Source organism: Diabrotica virgifera, chromosome 5, assembly GCF_917563875.1.
Source record: "Diabrotica virgifera virgifera chromosome 5, PGI_DIABVI_V3a".
NCBI lineage: Eukaryota > Metazoa > Arthropoda > Insecta > Coleoptera > Chrysomelidae > Diabrotica > Diabrotica virgifera.
Window position 1 is genome coordinate 114,806,611 of NC_065447.1, and position 27,560 is coordinate 114,834,170.

The 27,560-nt window shown below is 34.1% G+C and overlaps 1 protein-coding gene across 1 annotated transcript in view; it reads right to left on the minus strand.

Moving 5' to 3' along the window:
- Positions 1-27,560, minus strand: part of LOC126885102 (dynein axonemal heavy chain 12) — a 660,248-nt gene that overhangs the window by 563,446 nt on the left and 69,242 nt on the right. The gene's annotated exons all lie outside the window — the stretch shown is intronic.

Here is a 27,560-nt window from a genome sequence, read left to right on the forward strand (position 1 = left end):
TACTTGTAAATTAATGGTATACAGCCAGCTACAGGAAATTCTTCCTTGTGGATTTTTAATAAAGGAATCTTCAGAGCTATGGTCAATAATTTCAAAATACTACTATGAAGAGAGAGATGTATCCCATGTAAGATTGAAAAAAACTTTTTCTTATGCAGTTTTTTATCAATTAAAAAAACTATATGGAAAATTCTAGAGCTAAGAAACATCCTGCATAAAATAATTTTCATTATAAAGTCACTGTACACTGAGATGAAATGCAACGTGACACACAATGGGATCAACAGTGACGAATTTGACGTACTCACTGGAGTCAGACAGTGATGCGTGCTTTCTCCGTTTCTTTTTAACATACCTATAGACTATATTCGTAGGAAGCACATGTTTTCTACACAAAAAAATACATATGGGAACTTGGACCTCGCCCGATGGATTAACGAACAACCAAATTGATCATACCTATGCTCATAGATGCTAGACATTTCTCAAACTTGATGGATGTCCGGACCTATCGAGGCGCCAATATTGATTCAGATCACTTTCTAGTTGGCACAAGAATTCGAGCTAGAATCTCAAACGCGAAGAAGGAGAGAAGTACCAAAACAACGCGGCTTAATACTGAACTCCTCAAAAATCCGCAAACGGTAGAAAAGTTTCAAAACTATATCGAAACTAACTGCATAATTAATGAGAATCTAACAATCAGCGAACAATGGGAAATGTGTAAAAATAATACTAAAGACGCAGCAAATAATATTCTAGGGCCAGAGAAACCACCATCACGCAATGACTGGTTCGATGCTGAGTGTGAGGACATTACAAGAAGAAATAACGATGCATATAAACAGATGCAGCACAGGAAAACCCGAGAAAAACAACAAAAATATAAAGACCTTAGAAGAGGAGAGAAGTGCATTCATAGAAGAAAAAAGAGAACTTATGAAAATAGAATACTAGAAGAACTTGAGGCATTAAAACAGGAAAATCAAACCAGAAAATTCTATAAAACTCTGAATAATGCAAGAAAGGAATTCAAACCAAGGCTAAGACTATGTAAGGATAAGGAGGGGCACATACTCAATACAAAAGAAGAAATATTGAAAAGGTGGGTGGAACACTATAAAGAACTACTTACCATCGAAATAGAAGATCCAAATCAACCGAACCCAAGAGCAACCAACAATACACCATTAGAGCCTCCATCAATTCAAGAAGTACGGGATGTAATAAAACACCTAGGAAATAATAAATCTCCAGGAAGTGATGGTATATCCGCGGAACTTATTAAATATGGAGGTGCTACCCTGACTAATCAAATATATAAAATAATACTAAGAGCCTGGAATGAGGAACAAATCCCGGAAGAGTGGTGTCTTGGAATCATTTGCCCGCTACACAAAAAGGGTGATCAATTGGAATGTAGAAACTATAGGGGAATAACCCTCCTTAATACAGCTTACAAAATATTTTCGAGCATCTTATATGGTCGCCTAAGTGCATATTCAGAGGAGCTTCTTGGAGAATATCAAAGTGGTTTTAGGCCTGGTCGATCAACAACAGACCAGATCTTTGTGCTAAGACAAATACTGGAAAAAACCAATGAATTCAATATCGACACATACCATCTATTCGTAGATTTTAAATCGGCCTATGATAGTGTCCTAAGAAATAAATTGTATGAAGCCATGGATGAATTCCACATCCCTGACAAACTGATAAGATTGGTTAAGGCTACAATGCGTAAAGTCGTTTTCAAAGTCGAAATACAGGGCGAAAAATCACAGGCGTTTGAAACGAATATTGGGCTGCGACAGGGAGATGCGCTGGCATGTCTCCTCTTCAACATAGCTCTGGAAAAGGAGGTCAGAGATGCCCGAATAGACAACAGAGGAAATATTTTTAATAAATCATCCCAAATTTTGGCATATGCCGATGACGTGGACCTAGTTGCCCGCACAACACGCAAACTAGAAGAAATGTATACCACCTTCTCAAAGGCCTCAAAAAATATGGGCCGGACAGTAAACGAGGAGAAAACTAAGATGGTGGCATCAACACCCAACAATAGAGCCATAAACATCGGTCACCAATTCTCTGTTGATAACTCTACCTTTGAAGTGGAGGACAAATTCACATACTTAGGCTCCCTGATCACCAAGGAAAACGTCATGACAGAAGAAATCAAGCGAAGGATAATCCTAGCGAACAAATGCTATTTTGGATTGAGTAGACATATGAGAAGCAGAAACTTAAGCCAAAAAACAAAAATAACCATATACAAAACCCTTATACAACCAGTGTTGACATATGGATCGGAGACATGGACCATCTCCAAGGCAGATGAAAACCTTCTGCTTATATTTGAACGAAGGATCCTGAGAGGCATATTCGGTGGCATCTGTGAAAATGGTATTTGGAGGAGGAGGTACAACTACGAGGTATACCACAGATATAAACATATATTTGGTGGAAAAGACGTAGTATCTCTTATAAGAATAGGACGACTAAGATATGCGGGACATCTAGCAAGATCACAGCATAACAACCCTCCTAGAAGAATCCTTATGACACAACCTGTGGGAAGTAGAAATAGGGGTAGGCCCCAAAACTTAGATGGAAAGATGGTGTAGATGAGGATGGGAGAAAAATAGGCGCAGCAAACTGGCAACGGTTGGCAATGGATAGGACTGACTGGCGTAATAGACTTGGGAAGGTCGAGGCTCTTTCATAGGGCTGTAGCACCATTGATGATGATGATAGACTATATTCTCTCCAAACTAGATTCCGACACAAGAGGGATACCATGGACGTTAACCACACACCTAAGCGATCTAAAATACGTCGACGATATCTGCATATTAGGACAAAGGTTCCAAGATGTGGCTGACCAATTGGAAACAGGGCCGGCGATAACGGGCCTGCAAGGGATGCACTGCAGGCGGGCGCCCCTCTTTGGGGGGCGCCAAAATGACCTTTTTCTGTCGGTTCTATACAAAATACTAATTTAAAAGACACCGAAGGGCACCTATGCTTCTTTTGCAGGCGGGCGCTTTATACCCTAGCGCCGGTACTGATTGGAAACACTTTCCACTGAAGCCAATAAAATAGATTTCTTCTTCTTCATGTACCATGTCCTTTCAGAACGTTGGTTACCATCATAGCTATCTTAATTTTATTCACTGCCACCCTAAATAGCATGCTTGTATCAACACCATACCAATCTCGCAAGTTCTTCAACCGTGAGGTTCTTCTTCGTCCTGGACTGCGTTTGCCTGATATTTTTCCTTGCATAATATTTTGTAGCAACCTATATTTGGGACCTCTCATTACATGTCCGAAGTACTCCAGCTTTCTCTGCTTGATACTATTTATGATCTCAGTAGTCTTGTTGAGACGTTCTAGTATTGTGGAGTTTCGAATCTTCTCCACCCAGGAAACTTTTAAAATTCTTCTATAGCACCACATTTCGAAAGCCTCAATGCGATTTAGATCGATTTTATTCACAGTCCAGGACTCGACACCATAAAGTAAGACCGAGAACATGTAGTAGCGAAGTAGGCGGATCCTCAATGTCAATTTTAGGTCTCTGTTACATAACACCTTGGACATCCTTCTAAAAGCGGCTCTAGCCTGCTCTATCCTAGATCTAATTTCGCCGTGACTTTCTGCGTTACAATTTAGTTGCTGTCCAAGGTAAACGATTTTATGAACTTGCTCAAGTTTGGTATTATTTGCATATATAGACGGTTTTATATGCTGCTGTTTACTTATTACGAGTATTTTAGTTTTCCGTATGTTCAGATCCAGACCTGCCTCCCTACAACTCTCAACGACACTATCAAGTAGTGTTTGCAGATCTTCTTGACTAGAAGCTAGATTTGAAAATAAATATTAGTAAAACCAGATCCATGAGAATAAATTCAAGGAACGAAATGCTATTCAAGGAAAGTGTCATAACAGAAAACGGAGGTACAGAAGACGATATTCGTATGAGGATACGAAAACTCAACAAGCATTCAGCATGCTCAACCCTGTTTGGAGGTCTTGGAGTATTCTTTTTTTTTGCATGTACTTTAGTCATTCAGCCAGTCTCAATCAAAAGTCAATGTATTAAAGATATTGCCAATTAGTGAAACATGGTTATTATAATATTACAATTTGTTTACTTCTTATTTACCTACTTATCACAGCTAATGTACATACTATGTTAATAAAAATATTATAAATATATTATACTACTTAATGTTTATCAAGAACACATAGTATATACATTTTACAAATAAAAATATTAATGTTAATATTAAAATAAATGCATTTTTTTTAAATTTTCTTTTGGTTTGTTTTGTTTTTCTTTTGTCACAATAAGATGTCAACCCGGTTCAACCCCTCGGAGGTTTAAATCCTCTTAGCGATTTTTGTTCTTTAATTTTTTTTATTTTTTTTTTGTATTTTTTTTGTTATTGGATTATTTTAAATAATAGATTTTTTTTATTTAATAATTTTTTATTTTTTTTTATTTTTTTATTATTTTTTTTTATTTTTTTTTTCAACATTTTTTTTTAAACATATTTTACAAGGACAAAGATTCGAATATTCAAATTAAATGTCATGTCCGTTCTACTCTACGGATGTGAAACCTGGAAAGTGACAAAGACCCTTACAGACAAACTGCAGGTCTTTGTTAACAAATTTCTACCAAGAATTGTTCGTATTTTCTGGCCAAATATCATTAGAAACGAAAGTCTACTACACCTGACCTATAAAGTCCAGAAAGTGGGCTTGGATCCGTCACACACTCCGAAAAAATAATTAAAGTATTGCAAAGACTGCTCTAGAGTGGAATCCCCAAGGAAAAAGAAACAAGAGGTCGCCCAGCACAAACTTGGAGGAGATCCATCATATGGACAAGATAAGAAGTCAAGGGAAGCCTTGGAATGAGGTGAAGGCCTTAGCTCAAAATAGAATTCGATGGCGCGTTTTCACGGAAGCTCTATGCTCCACTTAGGAGTCCAATAACATTATATATACATGGGATCCCTCTCTCTTCATACATATTAGTATTTTCAAATAATTGACCATAGCTCTAGAGATGACTTTATAAGCCGAAAGCGCTCAGCTAGGAATTCAATATTTTACACACTTCAAAAGTACTATTCTCTCCCTTTAATTCGGTAAAAAGAGTCAGACTTCTATGGCAACCAATAACAAATATGAATTTCCATAAGATAATAGATAAGCAAAATAAAAAAACTTATGAACATATTAAAAAACGAGTGAATCTCCTACTTTAACAATATTTTCATTTCAAAAATAACCAGAAAGTGCATTGCAAAATATATACCAAAGACCATAATATATCGACACCTGATATGAATAACATAATAACTCTAACGGATAACTCTAAAAGATAACCTTTATTTTAGTCTTAACAACTTTCACAAGTTGCTTCATTTATGTATTGTTTATAATATAAACATAATAATCATCTGTAAGTTTCATCGGTTCAAACGGCTTATTTCTGTATTGGGACCGTGCAAGTTCGGCAAAGCGACCCCTATTTCTACGCTCTGTACTTTTATTCGCACTTTTAATTATATTGGCCAATTATATTAGTCCTGGTTACTGAATAATTGTCAAGGCCATAGTCCAAAAAAATAATAAGAAGAAAAAATAAGATGCAGGTTATGTTATGCAAAAGTAAACAATTGTATGTAGTAAATAAAATTAGTTATTAAAATGCAGTACTGCAAGCAAAATACAATTAATTAAATTTATCTTTATATAATAATTGCATATCATATCGACATTGTGGAGCAATATATACTTTTTCTGCTTCAATGACAGAAGGTATGAACTATACGTCAATTTGACAATTTTAATTGACAATATGAATTATTTAAGATAGTTGCAATATTTCTCCGCGACTCGCGCACGGTCGTTTCTCGTTTCCCTTCCAAGTACTTGCACACCACGAGAAAATTGCTTTCGAATTTTAATAAATAGAATGTAAATTTATTGGTATTTATCGTTAAATTTTCCACCTTTACAAGTTTCCTTTCTTTTTACCTCACAACTTAATATGTTTTTTATCTTTTGCATTATTTTACTGGTTATTAGCTAGCTGATATAGCTGGCTAATATAATAACGCATCAGGTCCAGATATGATAACAGCAGAAATGCTCAAAGCCACAGAAGAAACTGGCGTAAAATTACTTCATCTACCCTGTAACCAAATATGGCATTCAAGACAATGGCCTGAAGACTGGACAAAATCTATAATAACCACAATTCATAAAAAAGGTAGCTTCCATAAATGCGACAATTATAGAACTATTTCTCTTATATTACATGCCAGTAAAATAATGCTACATATAATCAACGAGAAACTAAAAACATTCCTTCAAAGAGAAATTCCACAAGAGCAAACTGAATTTACCAAAGGTAGAGGTACTCGAGAACACCTGTTGAATATAAGACACATAATCGAAAAATCTAGGGAATTCAATATTCCACTGTACATATATGCTTTATAGATTATCGTAAGGCGTTCGACAGGGTCAAGTGAAGACACTTATGGCAAATACTAAAAGAAGTAGGCGTACCCCAACACCTCATTTCGCTTATAACTGAACTATACGAACACACTACTGGATCAGTTAAAATGCTTGACACACTTTCAAACGAATTTAATCCAGAACGGGGTGTCAGACAGGGATGTATACTATCTCCACAATTATTCAATATATATGGAGAGCATATTATGAGAAGAGCACTTGAAGGATGGGAAAAAGGCATCTCAATAAATGGTTATAAAATAAACAACCTACGTTTCGCAGATGACACAGCCCTTCTTGCAAATAGTCAAGCAGAGCTGATTGATCTTATACGACTTTATTTGGTCTGCAATTAAACATATCAAAGACAAAGATCATGATATTGGATAGACTACATACCAATCATCCACATATAACCACAACTGTTCGGTTTGAGGTTGTGAGCTCATACTAATATCTGGAATCATTAATCACAAACACAGGGTCACTACAGGAAGAAATAAAACGTAGATGTGATCTAGCAAAAGTCGCCACAGCAAAAATGACCACAATATGTCAAATTTTAAGAGCGTTAAAGATGAGGTTGATCAACTGCTTAATATTCCCAATACTGACTTACGGATGTGAATCTTAGACCCTGAGAAATTCGGAAAGAAGAAAGATAGGCGCCACTGAAATGTTCTGTTGGAGACGAATGCTACGAATTCCTTGGACCGACCATAGAACAAATAATTCGATTTTAAGAGAGCTAAAAGTTAGCCAACGGCTCTCAGTAAAGTCCATCTCCAACAATTAAAATACTTTGGACATGTTATGAGAGCCAACACAGAAAACATGGAAAGACTCATTATACAAGGAAAGTTAAAAGGCCGAAGATCACGAGAAAGATCCTCAACAAGATGGATCGATCAAATTACAGGAATATGTAAAAAACCTATGCATGAGTTAAAAGAAATGACCAGAGACAGAGATCTTTGGAGACGGACAATACACGACATCACGTCGACCACTACAACACTCCCTCCGGGGGGACTGATCACTGTATACAATACAATACAGGATCTGTCCAATCTAAAGCCTTTTTAATTCCTATAAAGTTGAAATCTTGCCACCTGTACTGCTTTTTCTTTTTAAGTATAGTGTTTTTTAAGATAACTCCACCTTAATTTGGTCTTAAACTTCTATGAAATATAGTTTTAGTTAATATTCACCAAGAAAAAGTTAGGAACTTTTGTGAACCATTGTATTTTTTATAATAAAAATGGTAATGTGCTTTGCCCCGGATTGCAAATAATATAGTGAAAGAGAAATATGTAGATTCTGTGTGTTTCCAAAGGATAGATTTAAAAAGGAGAGGTGTGGATTTCATCACTAAGGTAAGAAAATATAGTGAAGAAAAAGAACTGAATTTATCGCCCGTCCCCCACGTCTTATAGTGTAGGAAACAAAGGTTGAACCTTGCAAAATGGACGCAACTCCGGTTTTATTTTTATTTCTGGTATATCAAGGGGTGCTTATTATAAGAAAAACTTTTTCTGAAAAAATTTCGCCCCGGAACCCCCCTTTTCACCCCTATAAATGGGGTAATTTGTGGTTTTTGCGGAACGTAGCCCTTTCTGTACCTTTTACAAAAAAATTCTTTTATAGAAATATGAAGAGGACTATATTTTCTATGATTTATTTCCCGACAGTATCTGTCTATCATCCACCGTTTAGCGGGGGTGGCGCCCCAAAGTTGACAAGTTTTTAAAAAAGATGTTTTAAAAAATATATATACTTTTCCCTAACTGTAACAGAAATTAAGAAGAAATCCTGCGGCAATTATTCACAAATAATTGATTAATTTTTGGTATAGGTTTCACTTAAGGGTAATTACCCTTTTTTTAATTACAGGGTGTTACATTTTAAAAAACCCCTTTTTATACCATCTGAACCGTATATTCTAGAGTAAAAAGACTTTCAGCGATTACCCATGTATGGTGCTATTTACAAATTTGTATAATGCACCCCCATTTTTCCCCGGAACCACCCAAAAAAAAAAGAAGAATTAATAAATAAAGTGATTTTTTTGGAAACCTTCACACACAATGCCCTTTATTAATATGCTTCATATATCACGTTGTGCACGTTATTATTACCCATGCATGGATATCAAAAGCGATTTCCTAGTGCAACTCCTGTAGCCAAAAAAAAAAATAAATAAATAAAATGGGGGATTGAAATTTTTTTTGTTTTTTGCTGTCTGATCCATATGGGCATATGCTTCATCAATAGTGCTTTTCAAAAATATATATGGTTATTGCAACATCCCTGCGGAAACTACCCCTATCCTTGAAAATATACTGCAGAAACTCCCCTATCCCGTGGCGAGCATGTTTTTACGATTTTCTCATTACCTATGCATTATTTTTAAACAAAACTTATACAAGATTAAATACCACTATTTACTTTAAAAATTAGGTCCTATTCATTTTTTTCATATAAGCAACCGTTACGGCACAGTGGCGCCGTAAACCTCATATATGCTTTGGCGGACTCCAGTTTTTGTTTTTTTTCCGTCATCCCTTCGTTTTATTGATAAAGTACTTATGTAAAATAAAACAACACAGTGTAACCTAAAAATTATGACTTATGCACATTTTACAATCTTTGCGCCCCAAAGCCACAGTGGTGGCCCAAAATCAATTTTTGCATATTTTCGCCACCTACATGCAATTTATTGCATTAATGCTACCTTAATAGCATAATATTTACCCTTAGGTGGTCGCTAAGCAGTGGCGGATCCAGGGAGGGATGATGGGGTGGAAAAATATTCTTTTATTTTTATAGAAATTTAGCCAATTGGCACCCCCCTCTTAACGATGCTGGATCCTCCACTGTCGTTAAAGCATAAAAAGTACGCCATTCTTATAAAAATAATAATATAATATAAGTATTTCTATAAAAATAAATAAATATTTTTATAATCTTTGAATATTATCACTTGGTTTGAGAGGGGAGGAGGTGATCACCCCCATCACCCCTCCCTGGATCCATCACTGCTTAGCGACCACTTAAGGGCAAATATTGTGCTATTAAGGTAGCAGCAATAAAATGCGTGTAGGTGGCGAAAATTTGCAAAAATTGATTTTGGGCCACCACTGTGGCTTTGGGGCGCAAAGATTGTAAAATGTGCATAGGTCATAATTTATAGGTTACACTGTGTTGTTTTATTTTACATAAGTACTTTATCAATAAAATGAACAGATGACGAAGAAAAAAACAAAAACTGGAGCCCACCAAACCATATATGAGGTTTACGGCGCCACTGTGCCGTAACGGTTGTTTATACGAAAAAAAATGAATAGGATCTAATTTTTAGAGTAAATAGTGGTCTTTAACCTTGTATAAGTTTTGTTTAAAAAGAATGCATAGGTAATGAGAAAATCGTAAAAACATCCTCGCCAAGGGATAGGGGTAGTTTCTGCAGTATATTTTCAAGGATAGGGGTGGTTTCCGCAGGGATGTTGCAATAACCATATATATTTTTGAAAAGCACTATTGATGAAGCATATGCCCATATGGATCAAAAAGCAAAAAACAAAAAACAATTTCAATCCCCCATTTTATTTATTTTTTTTTTTGGCTACTGGGGTTGCACTAGAAAATCGCTTTTAGTGTCCATGCATGGGTAATAATAACGTGCATAAAATGATATATGAAGCATACTAGCATATTAATAAAAGGCATTGTGTGTGAAGGATTCCAAGAAAATCACTTTATTTATTAATTTTTCTTTTTTTTTTGGATGGTTCCGGGGAAAAAATGGGGGTGCATTATACAAATTTGTAAATAGCACCAGTACATGGGTAATCGCTGAAAGTCTTTTTACTCTAGCATAACCGGTTCAGATGGTATAAAAAGGGGTCTTTTATAATGCAACACCCTGTAATTAAAAATAGGACAATTACCCTTAAGTGAAACCTACACCAAAAAATCAGTCACTTATTTGTGAATAATTGCCGCAGGATTTCTTCTTAAGTTCCGTTACAGTTAGGGAAAAATATATTTTTTTTAAAAACATCTTTTTTAAAAACTTGTGAACTTTGGGGCGCCATCCCCGCTAAACGGTGGATGATAGACATATGCTGTCGGAAATAAATCGTAGAAAATATAGTCCTATTAATATTTCTAAAAAAAATTTTTTGTAAAAGGTACAGGAAGGGCTACGTTCCGCAAAAACCACAAATTACCCCCTTTAAAGGGGTGAAAAGGGACGAAAAAAAAATAAAACCGGACTTGTGTCCATTTTGCAAGGTTCAACCTCTGTTTCCTACACTATTACAAATTATGCCATAATGAGAAGCGCTGTCGAAATGTCATATCCCTCCCCCTCCATGTCAACCCTCTCAACTGATACATAGTTGTTCCATTATATATTTGCAAAAACGTTATGATTCATTTGCAAACAAGTTAAATCAAAACATAAGGCCGTCCGCACATGGGGCGACGCTCGAACTACCCGACTCGATTCCAGTCACGTAGGTCTCTCCCCGCCAGTAAAGTTCCATCGTTGTGGCATTGAGCTCCGTACACGGAGCGTTTAGGATTGCTAATCTCCTCGTCTTGTACGACTCTCGTCGCTTGCGATCCGTAGTGCACGAGAAAGTTAGAGTGGGACGCACGTTTTCAGTCATGTAGGTAGTTTATTTTATTTTCCTTCGCTTTTTGTTGTTTTTTGCGCTGAATGAAATTTTACTTTTATTTAAAGATCGGTGCATGTTATCTTCGTTGATTGTAGTACTACCAACTAACTTTGTGGAAATATATTGTTTGTAATATAAAATTCTGAAAACATTGAACTTTTGTTTCTAGTTGTTTATTATAAAATTCGGTGGGGAAATAGAACCCTCAATTTATTGTATAATGCTCATTGTATACAAATGATACTAAAAATGTAACAATACCGTACTTTTTACAGATCTAAATAATCTGCGTTGGTTGATAAATAAAAAATGCGTTCTTCTTAGTTGGAAGATGTGAGCAAACTGAATCGACTAGTGTGCGGAGAGCAATCGCTTGTGCCGCAGGGTTCGTACAACACGAGGAAGACGCGCGAACTTCGAGACGGGTCTTCGATCGACCCATGTGCGGACAGCCTAAGTGAAACGTACGTCGATATGTAATATCATTGATATGTAGGTACAGGGATATTCACTATATTTTGACCCCCCTGTAAACTGCTTTATTTACAGAATTAGATAAAAATGTAAAATACAAAAGTTACACGATTGTTTATGTACTTTTCGAAAATTATAGTAGAAAAACGAAGAAGGTGCAAACAAAATGGCCACAGATGTTAACTTTGTTAATTTAAATGGAACACCCTGTATATGGTTACATATTTGAACAGAACGTTCTGTAACGAACATTTCCATATTTATTTTGATGGGCCTCTCTGGAAGAATAAGCTATATACTAGATATTATAGATATACTAGTATTATTAGATAAATATAAAAAATTGTCTTTGTTATTTTCATACAAGAATAAAAAACCGCTAAACGCCGTAAAAATGAGTGGCGCATACAATATTCCAGCTACAAAAGATCTGATATGAATATTACGTGGCGCGAAAATGTATTTTCATTTTGATGCAAAATAAAATTCTAGTTTTATTTAAAAATATTTTTTCATAATATTTGCTAAATTTGAAGTAAAACGCGCCACAAAAGAGTAACTTTGATACAATTTGAATTTTGAAACTCTTTTGTGGCGCGTTTACTTCAAACTTAGCAAATATTATGAAAAAATCTTTTAAAATAAAACTAGAATTTTATTTTGCATCAAAATGAAAATACATTTTCGCGCCACGTAATATTCATATAAGATCTTTTGTAGCTAGAATATTGTATGCGCCACTCATTTTTACGGCGTTTAGCGGTTTTTTATTCTTGTATTAGGAGTTTTTTAAAGTTATTCATAAATTAACTGTACAAAGTTGAATGCAATGTTTCTCGATTACACGTTAAGCTTTATAAATGGTCGCCTTTGTCGCAATATCTCCCAAATGATCTAGTGTCCATCGAATGTACACTAGATTTTTTTTATTCGAAATAGATTGAAAAAAATATTGGGATGGCCGGTAAATTAACTCGGATTGTCCGTTGCCAGATCAAATTATCGTCGTAACCACTACAACTACATAAACCATTTAGGAAATAATCGTTAATTGGATTATACTTTTGTAGCTTAATAACTTCTAAACGGCTTAACCGATTTTGTTCACTAAACATGAGTTTGAAACGTATTGACAAGTAGTATCTTATGCATCTAAGGTCAAGTATGAAGCTATTACAGGACTTATTGAGCTTGAAAAATCGTTTTTCCCATAAGAAATAAATTTGATAAGACTTATAAAGCCTATAGCTTAAAAAAATCGAATTTTCCCGGATATAAGGTATACACCGTTAGATTCGTTTAGAGTCCTACAAACGCTCAGTTATTGGCGTAATTCGTAGGTTGAAATTTTGAGTAATTGTCTAAAAACCAAAATTTTCAAAGTTTAGTTTTTCAGTTTTTCGGCTATACTGAGCCGTGTGTATGTCTGATTTTGACAGCTTAGACACAATTTGCCCAATCGCAAATCGTGTCTCAACGCTAACTCAACGCTATTGATTTGGTGTATTTACTGTTCTTCTGTCTCTTCTTGAACCGAAGATATATACCGCCAAAAAATATGCCATTTTGTACCTACCAAGTCCTATAGCTGGCTTATGGGTAGTCAAAACTCACAAACTACACCGGTTCTGAATCGGCCCTCACACCCTCTTCAAAAACAGAAAAAAAAATTCAGATCGGTTTAACTTTTCGACACACATACATACATACATACATACAAACATACATACATACATACATACATACATACATACATACATACATACATAAATACATGCATACATACATACCTACATACATACATACAGTTCGTCTAATTTACTTACCGTTGCACGTCATTATCTACGTTAGAGATCTAAGTTGACATTGTTGCCCAATTACAAAAAATTCTTGAATTCATTTTAAATCAAATACATCACACAATTTTTGCGGAAGTGGATTATACAGCAAAACAAATTAATATTCAATGTAAATAAATAAAAACTTTAGAAATATAAAACAATAATTAAGTTACAATCTTACGTTAAAGTACATAATAAAAACAGCAAATATAATGAAACAAATACTTAAAGTAAAGAATATAGACAAATATGAAGTGTCATCACCGCAACTGCCAAATAAATGTTACCAATTTATGCCAAAATATCACCTTCGTTCGATTATAGTTACAGTGTATTCCGAACAAATGTGCTTCATAAAAACGCTTTATAATCCATTTATACAAATTAAATTAAAAATACTATTGTGTATTTCTTTAAGTTAACCCTTTCGCTGCGGAGATACTGAGAGTATTTGCATCTCGTCACTGCGGCGCTAATAGACGTCTCCCGCAGTGAAGCAAATATTTTTGGCTTTTAGTTTACAGTTGACTTAATTGTTGGAATTCTATCATTTGTTTTACTTTATTATTTTATTTCAACTATTTATTGCAAATTCTAGAACTACTATAATATATATAATAAATAATGTAGTAAAACAAATGATAGGGTTCATTTGTTCTTATGGTTCTTCCAATTCCGCCATCGAATAATATTAACCCCTTTTTGGTGGCAGCGGCATGATGTAATAGTTATTACCAGTATTTTTTATCTCAAACAAAACGTAATAATTAGCGACAATTTCACTTTACGGTACTAACGCATTCGCAATACTAAACACTTTCTCAGTTACCACTCCTACTCATCCCGCTCGAGGCACTTTAGGTGGGCGGTTCACGCCTATTTATAAGAAAACATCTGATGACATTATATTTTATATTTTGTTTACGTTATTTTTCGTCTATCCGCAAATAATCGCTAACCGCAGCGAAGCGGTTAGCCCTGTCGCATAAATGCGTTTCCCGCACATCTCGTGCACTACTGAAATTACGCAAATATGCGGTTCCCGCAGTCAAAGGGTTAACATTAATAGAAATCTTTAAATATTATTTCTACGCGTATATAATAAAATATGTCTAGTGGCTGTAATGCCAGTGTACTCGGCAAAGTGATTCTAAAAAAGAACACACCTACCGCCTAAATATTTCGTGTTGGTATCATGTGACTTCACGAGCTATGACGCGGATGACGTGCAACGGTAAGTAAATTAGATAGAGTATACATATCCACAAACATTTTCCCTTTTTTAAATAAAAATGGACTCATATTTCTGAGCTCGGTAACTTTTGAACAGTATAACCGATTTTCAAAATTAGACATGCGTTTGAAAGATAATGATCGCTTCTATTAGAAGTCGCAAAGGTCGGAGTTAAATTTTTGAAGTTTTTGGGAGTTTTGGGAACGAGAATGAAAAGCAGATCCTAAAAAGGAAGGGCCGTAAAATCCACAGCCTTAGATCAAAATGGATGGTTGATATATAAATGGGTGAGTCTTTTCCTGAACTTGAAGATGAAGATGGGAGTTGGCCCAATTTCCTGAAGATGGGAGTTGGCCCAATTTTCAATTCAGTCAGATTTAGAAAATCGAAAATTTCGTGTATAATATAGTGTCGCGTGTAGGGGTTGTAGGTGTGCGCCACTGGCGAGAACTGCCGTTCTCTGGTATTTATAAGTTAGTGTTCCATTCCCTACAATTTATTTATTACCTATAATATTTTAAACTTTTCAGCTTCGGTGTAACCCATTCTAATTAAATATTATAAATTGTCACAAAATAACTTTGTTGTCATGATCATGATATTCCTATCACTGTAATAGCCCACCATCATGACTGAGATTTATTAAAAATATCTAGTATCTCGCTTATTTTCTAGATAGGCCCATCAAGATCAATAGAGAAATGTTCGTTACAGAACGTTTTATTCAAATGTGCAACCATATACAGGGTGTTCCATTTAAATGAACAAAGTCGACATCTGCAGCCATTTTATTTGCACCTTCTTTGTTTCTCTACTATAATTTTCGGAAACTACATAAAAAATCGTATAACTTTTGTTTTTCACATTTTTCTTTTTAATTCTGTAAATAAAGCAGTTTACAGGGGGGTCAAAATATAGTGAATAGCCCTGTACTGCCAATGTAACAATTGGGAAGTGGATATTATTCGTGGACGTAGTTTGGAACGTTATGTTGTATATTAATATTTAACTGTGCTATAATACACAATACATATAGCTTCTGTCACTGAAAATGACAAACGTCAAAATTCATAGTAAACAAGTTATCAAAGACATGACGTATTAATATGCAATTGCTTTAAGCATGACGTATTAAGCAATTGCTTATCCTTGTTTAACTTATTATGGTTTCTATGGAAAAGCGGTTTCATTTTTCCATACTAGTTTCTGTGACTAAAAAAAAGACCTAGTATAAAAAGTATTTTGTGAATGATTTCATGTGCAAAGATAAAATGGAATAACAATATTAATAATTTATTAGTTCTGCCATTGTAACTTTGCACATGCATGAAATTATTCACGAATTACTTGACAAGTAATATTTTCTAATAGGGATGGGAAAAACCTACCGGTTTAAACCTAAAACCGTTTTTTTTTAAACCGGTTTTTTTACTTCGCAATAACCGGTTTTACCGGTTGTTTTTTGTCCCGGTTATAACCGTTTTTTTTTCTTTTTAAAGTAAAAACCGGTTATTAGGTTTTTACGGTGATTAGGATTAGGTTAGGTATTATTTTGGATCCCAATCATAATTATTATTGTCAAGTAATTATTCCAAACAAAACCATAATTCAAATTTTATTTTATTTTATAAAATACAGAAGCAAACTGAAAGTGAAATCTCACATCAGCCAGAATCAATTATTAAGTTTTATTATAATATTTCTTTAAAAAGGTATTTGTAATCATAATATTTACATAAGAAGTGATCTGGTTGAATTAGACGTAAACATCATCTATTTTTCACACTTAACTCTTGACATTGAAAGTGGGTAAATGACTTTTTCTGATTACCAAAAATAATGCTCTGACTATGAATATCGAATTACTGATTACGAATACGAATCTCCAAGAATTTCGCTACGTTTTCAAAACGATACACTCATACAGGAAGTATTAAATGAGTTAAAATGTACCTATTCTACAAATATACAAACGTGTTAAAAGTAGTACATGTTCTTTCGATAGTAAACACTAATTTTGATCATATTGATATCGAGTCGAATGGAGTATCGCAAACTAAAGTGTATTGTAAATATAACTTTTTAACCTATTGGATTAAAAAAACCGAAAACCAGTTTTTTCAAAAACCGGTTTTTTGGCCGGTTATAACCGCCAGGTTAAACCGTAAGCAAAAAAAAACCGTATAACCGAAAACCGGTGTTTTGTAAAAAACCGCCATCCCTATTTTCTAACCCACACATTGTCATTACATTGAAAAATACATACCAATGATATTACATATCGACGTATGTTTCACTTAATGTTGTGATTTAACTTGTTTGCAAATGAATGATGAAGTTTGTGCAAAGATATAATACAGGGTATTTGGTAAAGAATGGGCCGTAGCTTCACCCTAGATTTCTGAGCTTAAAAAATTCAACTTACCTTAGTACGAAAGTTGATAATAACTGAAATACAGGGTGTCAAAGTTAAACTTTTATTTTATTTATTCTTGAATATTTCCTGACAGGCATGAGATATCAACACTGTTAGGCGGGAGCTTTTGGAACGAGAAATCTAAATTCGCCACCAAAACCGATGTATTGCCCAGAGGGAGCCACATACGCCTTTCAGCGCTGCTTTAATACGTTCAATTTTTTTATCCCCCACTCTACATATTTTGTGAAGCAAAACTTTTGTTTTCTTAATATCTTTACCTCAAAAAAGTATAAGTGCTACATTCATCTCGCTAAACTCAACTGTTTTTGAGATAAACGCGTTTTAAATCTACAATGTGACATAATTTTTGCATAATATCATTGTAGTTAACCCGAAAAATAAACTTGAAAAAATAAGAATTGTGCGAGTTCTTATCAATATTTATGTTATTGCATCGCAAATTCAATTTAAAGGAATTTTCAATACATTTTTGGATATTATTATGGTTTTAAGTTTTCTTTTCGGGTGTAACTACAATGATATTATGCAAAAAATTATGTTGCATCGCAGATTTGAAATGCGTTTATCTCGAGAACAGTTGAGTGTAGCGAGGTGAATGTAGTATACATTATTTAAGTAAAAATATTAAGAGAACACAACATATTTTTTCTAAAAGTATGTAGAGTGGGGGATAAAAAAAATTTAACCTCTCTGGGTAATACATTATTTTTGGTAGCGAATTTAGATTTCTCGTCTCAAAAAGCCCCAGCCTACCAAATTTCGTGTTGCTATCCCATGTTTTCCAGGACATATTCAAGAATAAATAAAATAAAAGTTAAACTTTGACACTGTGTACTTCGGTGACACTCTGTAAATCGACCTACTCTAATAACACCAAACATTTCATGTATGTTCCTAGAATGTACACACAGGACATTGAAAACATTCCTGGAATGTCCTCAAAAGCACAATAACGTCCCCTAAATGTCCCAGGAAAGTCCTCTGTTAGCATTTAAAATATTCCCTGAATGTCTTATTGGAACATTCCATGAATGTCTACGAATGTTCTTTGGATATTCACAGTATATTTTTTAGACATTCCCTGGAAATAGTCGTTGATGTGATATAATACCTCCAATTTGTTTTTTCATGAGTTTTGTAAGAGATAATAAAAACTTTTTTAACAGTCACCTCCTATTTTCACATGATATTTTTTGACATGTTTTGTAGTAAATTCAACTACTATTTACTACAAAACATGTCAAAATTTACATGTGAAAACAGGATATGACAATAAAAATGGTTTTTCGTCTCCTACAAGATTCATGAAAAAGCAGATAGGAGGTATTTTCACATCACCGACGATATACCAGAAGTATATGTGGACATACCAATTAATACATCCTTGATAAATATAAACATTTTTATTGCACAAAATCTTGTCATATTTTTTTTCCATAATCATCACTACGACGATGATTCATTGTATTGAATTGTACATTACAATTACAGTCTGGTCATAACTGACCAATGAGCAATTTTAATTTAACCTAAATTACTACTGTTCCTTAAAATGAAGAGTTTACCCCATAGCGTCTCTTATCTAACCTAACAAGATCGTGCACTATTCTAACATACACAGGCACACAAGTACCATGCTCTGCTTTTCACTATCACCTATCACTCAAACTAGTTCAAAAGGCTTTGTCCTCTTCAATCTTCTAATTTGCCCAGTAGTATCGAGGAGCTGGATTTCCTCAATAATATCGTACTTATGAAGTTGTTGCTCGTGACTTCCTGCCATCTTCTTGATGATTATATCCAGGTTCCATTCCTAGGTCCTTATGGAGTTCACTGTTTTGTCACATACCAAGGAGCATCTAAATATTTCTCAGTATTTTGTTCTGGAATCTTTGTGTAATTTTTATATTACTTGGTCCATACAGGTCTTAATATTTGTTTATAGAGTAAACTTATTAAGTATCTTAAAGTCAAAAGGCAGATATCGAGCACTGAATTTAATTAAATCTTGCCCAAGTATACTTTCGCTCACAAGAGCATCCTCAGGGGCATCTGAAATAAGTAAAGAAAACGCCATTGTAGAAGAGGAAAAAAGTTACAGACTTCGACAAAAAATCGAAGGTGATATGATAAAAAGTACAAAAACGTTTCTAGACTTACTTCGTCGATAAAAAGAAGGTATCCTCGAATGTCATTTAATTAATATAAATAATTTTGGTGGCAAACTTAAATTAATATCTAACTAAACACTGAACAAGGGACAAGACAGATAAATTAAATTGCCAGTAGGTTCTACATTTTACAATATGGAGGCAGAATGAAGAATGAAGTAATGAAGTATTACTTTTTCTTGACGTAAATGATCAAGTGATGGCTGACAGATGACAACCTGGTGAGACTATGACTGTGTAATATGTACAGTCACTACACATTTGGGCTGTACATTCAAAAAAACTGTAAACTACGATCAAAGGCCTCAAGCAAGACAAAACAGTATCAGTAGCAAACGGTGAAATGAGAGGTTGTTAGAATGTTTTGTTAAATTATTTATTTGTAGTTAAAAGTGAAAGCCAGTTACCACATTCAAACTTGTCAGAGGTGGGCTAAGATGTTGGTTGGCGACAATGTTTCTGGACATAGAGATTGGATGTGGCACTGGTTGAAATATGAAGAGTAGTGGGTTGCATACTCTGTAGTACTAATTAAGTGTCAGCTGTTGAAAAAATTAAAATTGACTTATTGAAATGGACTGAGTAAAATTGAGATTTAGAAAAATTTAATGAAATATGAAATATTATACCACTGTTGAGTCAAACTTGAAGTCAATGATCGGAATACAAGATTGAAGTGTCAAGCATAATCCAAGATCAAATGAAAACAGCGAGGGCCATCTAAATATTTATATGATGTCAATGAAATATTAAAATTCCAAAAAAGAGTATATATAAGTTTTAATTAAGTCCAGCTGTGAAACAATTGACCTCAAATGAGCTTGGCTAACATGTAATGTGTTATGGATGATACAAATTTAAAGAAATGTAAAACTATTAATGAATATAGACTCAGTTCTGGAAAACCTATACAGCCGAGCTGGGACTCCTGCGAGGTGATGCTGTAACAAAGTTTTTAAAAATTGGTTTAAATTTAGTGCAATTTAAATTGATTTGAGTGTTAAGGCAATGTGAGTTTTCATTTGATTCCCTGGTAATCTCTAAATCCTCCAACAAATCCAACTCCAAGTAGTTTTTCTTCCTACTGGTATCATGTAAAATGGACGAGCCTGTATTAATATTGAAATTATGTTTGCTGGAATCTAAGTGTTGACTGAAACTTGAAGAATTTGGTCTTTTCAAATGTTCTGTAATTCTCGTTGACAACTTACGAATGGCTCTACCTACATAGGAAGCATCACAATCATCACATCTCAATTTATATATACCACTCTTATCCAAGGTGTTCATCCTGTCTTTGGTGTTAATTAGAAAGGAGCCTAAAGTATTATGTGACTTGAAAGATATTTTGATATTTTCAATTGTGGAAGTAAAAAGTTTGGATATTTTTTTAGAAATGTCACTAATGTAAGTGAAGGAGAAATACTTGGTGTTATTACATACATAGCAAACATAATTTCAATATTAATACAGGCTCGTCCATTTTACATAATATCATTAAGAAGAAAAACTAGTTGGAGTTGGATTTGTTGGAGGATTTAGAGATTACCAGGGAATCAAAAATGAAAACTCACATTGCCTTAACACTCAAATCAATTTAAATTGCACTAAATTTAAACCAATTTTTAAAAACTTTGTTACAGCATCACCTCGCAGGAGTCCCAGCTCGGCTGTATAGGTTTTCCAGCACTGAGTCTATATTCATTAATAGGTTTACATTTCTTTAAATTTGTATCATCCATACCACATTACATGTTAGCCAAGCTCATTTGAGGTCAATTGTTTCACAGCTGGACTTAATTAAAACTTATATATACTCTTTTTTGGAATTTTAATATTTCATTGACATCATATAAATATTTAGATGGCCCTCGCTGTTTTCATTTGATCTTGGATTATGCTTGACACTTCAATCTTGTATTCCGATCATTGACTTCAAGTTTGACTCAACAGTGGTATAATATTTCATATTTCATTAAATTTTTCTAAATCTCAATTTTACTCAGTCCATTTCAATAAGTCAATTTCAATTTTTTCAACAGCTGACACTTAATTAGTACTACAGAGTATGCAACCCACTACTCTTCATATTTCAACCAGTGCCACATCCAATCTCTATGTCCAGAAACATTGTCGCCAACCAACATCTTAGCCCACCTCTGACAAGTTTGAATGTGGTTCACATTCAAACTTTCACTTTTAACTACAAATAAATAATTTAACAAAACATTCTAACAACCTCTCATTTCACCGTTTGCTACTGATACTGTTTTGTCTTGCTTGAGGCCTTTGATCGTTTACAGTTTTTTTGAATGTACAGCCCAAATGTGTATTGACTGTACATATTACACCGTCATAGTCTCAGCAGGTTGTCATCTGTCAGCCATCACTTTATCATTTACGTCAAGAAAAAGTAATACTTCATTACTTCATTCTTCATTCTGCCTCCATATTGTAAAATGTAGAACCTACTGGCAATTTAATTTATCTGTTTTGTCCCTTGTTCAGTGTTTAGTTAGATGTTAATTTAAGTTTGCCACCAAAATTATTTATATTAATTAAATGACATTCGAGGATACCTTCTTTTTATTGACGAAGTAAGTCTAGAAACGTTTTTGTACTTTTTATCATATCACCTTCGATTTTTTGTCGAAGTCTGTAACTTTTTTCCTCTTCTACAATGGCGTTTTCTTTACTTATTTCAGATGCCCCTGAGGATGCTCTTGTGAGCGAAAGTATACTTGGGCAAGATTTAATTAAATTCAGTGCTCGATATCTGCCTTTTGACTTTAAAATTCATTTATTCGAGCATTCAACCATTTCCTAATTTTATTAAGTATCGACAATGTGGAGTTTCTTTCAACTAGCCAATACACTTTTTATATCTTTCAGTTATAGACCACTTTCAGCTGATTAAAAAAAAATTAAAATGAATGGTAGTTTTTCTAGATAGATAGAGATAGATAGACATTTATTGTTTTTAAAAACTACTGTTTTATAACAATGAGTTTAGTAAGTACAGAATATAACTAACAACTAGTCTAGAACATAAATAACTATTAACAAATTTAAACAAAAGTTAAGCGCTATCACTAACTGAAATGGAGAACTTGGTTTTTTTAATAAACACCAATGAAGGAGAAACTGAAGTACAGAATATAACTAACAACTAGTCTAGAACATAAGTAACTATTAACAAATTTAAACAAAAGTTAATCGCTATTACTAACTGAAATGGAGACTTGTTTTCTTAAATAAACACCAATGAAGGAGAAACTGAAGCCTATTCATTTAAAACAAAAGATCTAAGTTTTATGATATTCCAAATATATATTGAAATTGCTTTCAGAGATATTATAGTTACATTATTAAGACAACCAATAAGGTCGGTGCAATTATTAAGGGGGGCCATATTAACCGGTTTCATTGAACTGTAAATGGGACATTCAAACAGTAAATGTTCAAGAGTTTCCAACTTGTTTGTGTTACAAATAGTACAGATTTCAGATGGTCGTATATGATATGTTATACCATTATAGGTAAATTTTAACACATGGCGATTAGATGTTCGAAGTTGCGCCATGGCACGAATGTATTTTATGGGAATTTGAAATTCCAGATATTTCTGTACTGAGGTATCTACGGATAAATGTTTGTAAATAGTTGAGAATGTTGACATGGAGACTGCTTGAATGTCTTCTTGATGAAGCATATCCATATACTTTTTTAACATGCTTTTCTTGTTTTTTAATAGCCAATCAGAGATGTTTTCATCCCAAGAAAATTCATAATCTAATATTTGAAAATATTGCTTAAACTGTGAAACCCAGTTGTATCTGTTCGTATTTATTGAATTATTTGCTGAAGAAATTTGAAGCTGACGCAGAAAACAAATAAGAGGAAGTCTTAAATCATGCATTTGCGATAGCTTGATAAGCCAATTTAAAGTTAGCTTGAAAATAGTAAAAGAAATTTTTACTCTTCCTGTCTCCAACCTAACAGCATAATCAGGTGTATTGATACTGAGATGTAAAAGTTTTTTAAAGAAAGTTATTTGTATTCTTTCTAACTGGTCAGCATATCTCATTCCCCAAACGGGCACACAGTTCATAACAAGGCTTTGAACTAGCGAATCGAAAAGTTGCACACGAGATGTCCAAGAATTCATTTTGGTTTTAGCCATTAAACCTATCACGTTACCAATTGCGTGTTTTGCTCTTTCCACTGTTGTATCGGCCATTGCTTTAAAAAGTGATGTTGTGGTTAGGGTGACTCCAAGATATACAAATTTGTTAACAACTTCTATTTTTTCATTCTTATATAGGAACTTAACGCCTTTATTGCCAATTTGACCGCTTCGGGCAAATGGAAGAATTTTGGTTTTGCCAACATTTACAGTTAGCTGGTTTTTGTCACTGTATTTTTCTAGATAACTTAAATTTTTACCGAGTTCAACTTCCGAGTCACAAAGAATGACCAAATCATCAGCATACAATAGCATTATTATTTGATTTTGGCTATCAATGGAGATACCTTGTGATCCTTGACTAATAAAAAACTGTTCTATATCCGCAATAAATAAACTAAATAATAGTGGACTCAAAGGTTCACCCTGTAAGACTCCTGTTGAAATATCAAATGGTCTTGTGTAGCCGTTTGGAGTTTTGATGTACATCCTAGCATTATCATAAATGTTTTTCAAAATGGCTATTATTTTAGAACTCACCCCAAGGCCAAATAGCTTTTGCCACAGCAAATGATGGATAATGGAGTCAAAAGCCCGCTTATAATCTACAAAGGCAGCGTACACTTTGCGTTTTTTCAGTCGTAGTTGCAGTTGTACAGCAGAAGTGAGGGTGAATACATTATCAATGCAACCCCTTGATCCCCTGAAACCCGACTGACATTCGGGAAGAACATTATTTACTTCAACCCAATCTCTGAGTCTGTTTAACAAAATATTAGTAAATATTTTTTCAACACAATTAAGTAAGGCAATACCTCTATAGTTTGCTGGATCATCTCTGTTGCCCTTTTTAAATATCATAGTAAAAATGACTTCACTCCAGTTATGCGGCGTAATGGTTGTTTCCAGTATTCTATTAAACATGCCCGTTAAATACAGTATCCAATTATTTGGAAGATTTTTAAAGAATTCATAAGAAATATGGTCAGTTCCAGGTGCTTTACGATTGGGACAGTTATTTAGGACTCTATATATTTCGTCACTGGTTATAATAGCGTCAAAAATTGGATGTCTTGCATCAAAAAAACGGGCATTATGATATAGTTTTGGGGGATATATATTCGAATAAAATTGCTCCCATACGTCTACATCGATAAAAGAAGTATTGTGATTTTTCCGAAATTTCCTAATCACTGACCAGAATGTTTTGGAGTCCCTGCTGTTTGCAAGTTGAGAATACAGGTTATGAAAATATATATGTTTTTTCTTTTTAATTATTTGTCTATAGGCTTTTTTTGATGTCAAAAAATTTGTTTTATAGGGGTCGCGGAAGTTATTTGATTTAGCTGTTTTGAGGCTTTGTTTCATGTTGTTTTTAGCTGAGGTACATTCATGATCAAACCATGGAGGACTTTGCCTGATACACGACGGGAAAGATTTTTCTTTACAAAGTTGTAATTGCGAAGCAGTTTCTTTAATTGCTGACATTAGATTATTGTATAGTTCCTGTGCATCAATATTTATAGAAAGAGACGTTTTATTCGAATGTTGCATAGAAATTTTATAGAAAAAGGCAAGGTCAGTATTCCATTGATATATAGTTTTTTTTTGTATAGGAAGTGCTTTTTTGAAACGACTTTCTCGAAAAAAGTCGGAAACGCAAGTTACCAGTATACCAAAGTGGTCAGAAGGGCTGTTATGGTTCATTACACATAAATCTTGGATAATAGGTATTGCACTGTTCTGGATAAATGCTAAGTCAATTACACTATTTCCAGCTTTGCTAATGTGAGTAAATTGTGCCGGTGTATCAGACTCAGTCCTCCCATTAAGTAGACAGAAAGAGTTGGTGTTCATGAAGTCAATAATATGGCGCCCCTTAGTATTTAAAACCATGTCATTGCTTAGACGATACTCCGATAGATTTGTGCCCTCCAGCATCTCTGGCGGAACTTCTCCAATATCTGATATTCTACTGTTAAAGTCACCGCCAATTAGAAGCGGAACATCGAAATGGTTTTCTAGAATTTCCGACAGAGATACTTGAAAAAGTTCTAGAATATACACAATATCTAAGGACGGTTTAAAATATACTGTGCAAATAATAATAGACTCTTCCGAAGGAGAAACCAGTCTGCAAAATAGCCACCACGGTGTTTTTTCTAAAATTACACAGTTGTATACATTTTTATAAAATATGTAGATACCACCGCTTGCTCTGCCCACGGATTTCTCTTTCGAAGCAGGACTACTTATAACATTATAGGATGACAAAACAATTGACAAATTATTACACTCATTAAGTAGCCATGTTTCAGTAAGACATAAAACCGAAAAATCATCGTAATCTCTAACAAATTCATCCAGATTGGCAAATCCTTGACAGTTCCAAAATACTATTTTGAATGATTGCTATTCAGGTAGAGATGAGTTTGCCCCACATAAAGCAGGCTTTGAAGTCTTGAGTCCCTTTTCACGTCTAGGTGATTCCTGTTCCTCTCTATCACGTTTGGTTGTTCCTCTTGTAGTAATTCTAGGTATTTTGTTTATGTATCTAATCGTTAAATTTTTCTCCCCATTATCTATACGACTTTGTAGCTCTGTTCGTAATTCAGCTAGATATTTTGACTGGCAAGGTGTCAGATCTTGTTTTATGTATATGTTTGAGTTTGAGTTTTGATTCAGTTTAGATTTATTTTTAAGAACAAAAAGGGCATCTTCACTGGACATCATAGTAACTTTCAGCGGCCTTGGTTTCATATCTTGGCGAGGAAAGCCAAGCCGGCGATGCGAAGCTATTTGTAAGTTAGGAGCTACCTGATTTAATATTTGTTGTGCATTAACTTCATCGGATTCTGTATTTTCTGGAACACCCATGAGCAAAACATTTTTTTCCCTTTGTTTTCTATCAGCCAGCTCTATAAGGATATTTTCGGGAGGAGAGGATTCTATTTTCTGGATTTTAATTTTTAGCTGTTCGTTTTCTCTTCTTAGAACCGCTATTTCCGAGATGCAAGCGTCAATTTTTGTCGACTGAGAATTTACTAAATTATGTAAGTCAGACATTCGAGTGTTACATGTTGCGATAGCGTTACTTAAATTAGCAAGCTGAGCCATAATTGCGTTGAAGTGCATTGTGCTAGCATCTGCTTCTGTGGTACAATTTTGACACTTCCATGTCAACAAGGTTGCAGGTGAAAAATTTAAGGGTTGAGGTTGAGCACAAACACCGTGCCATGTTGTTTTGCATCCAGAACATTCCAGTTTGCTACCATCTGTCGGTGTTATAATTTTATGGCATGCCTGACAATTTAAATCCATTATAGTAATATTAACCGTACTATTAAAGGTACCACTAATTACTTAAGTTTTTGTCTAAGGCAATACTCAAGTTTCAATTAAGTAGATCGCTGAAATGTAGATTGTATTTCTTGTTTAAAAATTGGGTTTTTCTCCTTACAGGTGTGTTTATAGTAAAAACTATTCAACTGTTCTAAGGCAATATTCTGGTTTCGATTGAGTAGAACGTTGAAATGTAAATTGTATTTCTTTTTTAAAAATTAAGTTTTTCCACTTACAGTTGTGTTTACAATAAAAACTGTTTAACTTTTAACTTATATTGGTAAAATTCACAAGCCACTGTTAAACGATGTTACCTCTACGGCTGCTAGAACTAAACTAGTTTTTCTATTCTTTACAATTAAAAATCAAAAGAAATAGGTACTATTTACAGGTAATAATATGCATAAATAATTCGTTCCATAAAGAATAAAGAAAATTGAAGGATTTTATAATACTTACATAATTGTTTTAAACAAAAGGAATCCAGCCAGAGCAGAGCCAAACTAACAGACAGAACAGCAAAAAAGCCACTAATTTCCATTTTCCAGAATTTTTTAGGTTATTATAAAATGTGATGACCACGCGACCACGCTACCCTACACAGATACACGCGCGGCAAATTTGAAAATGAA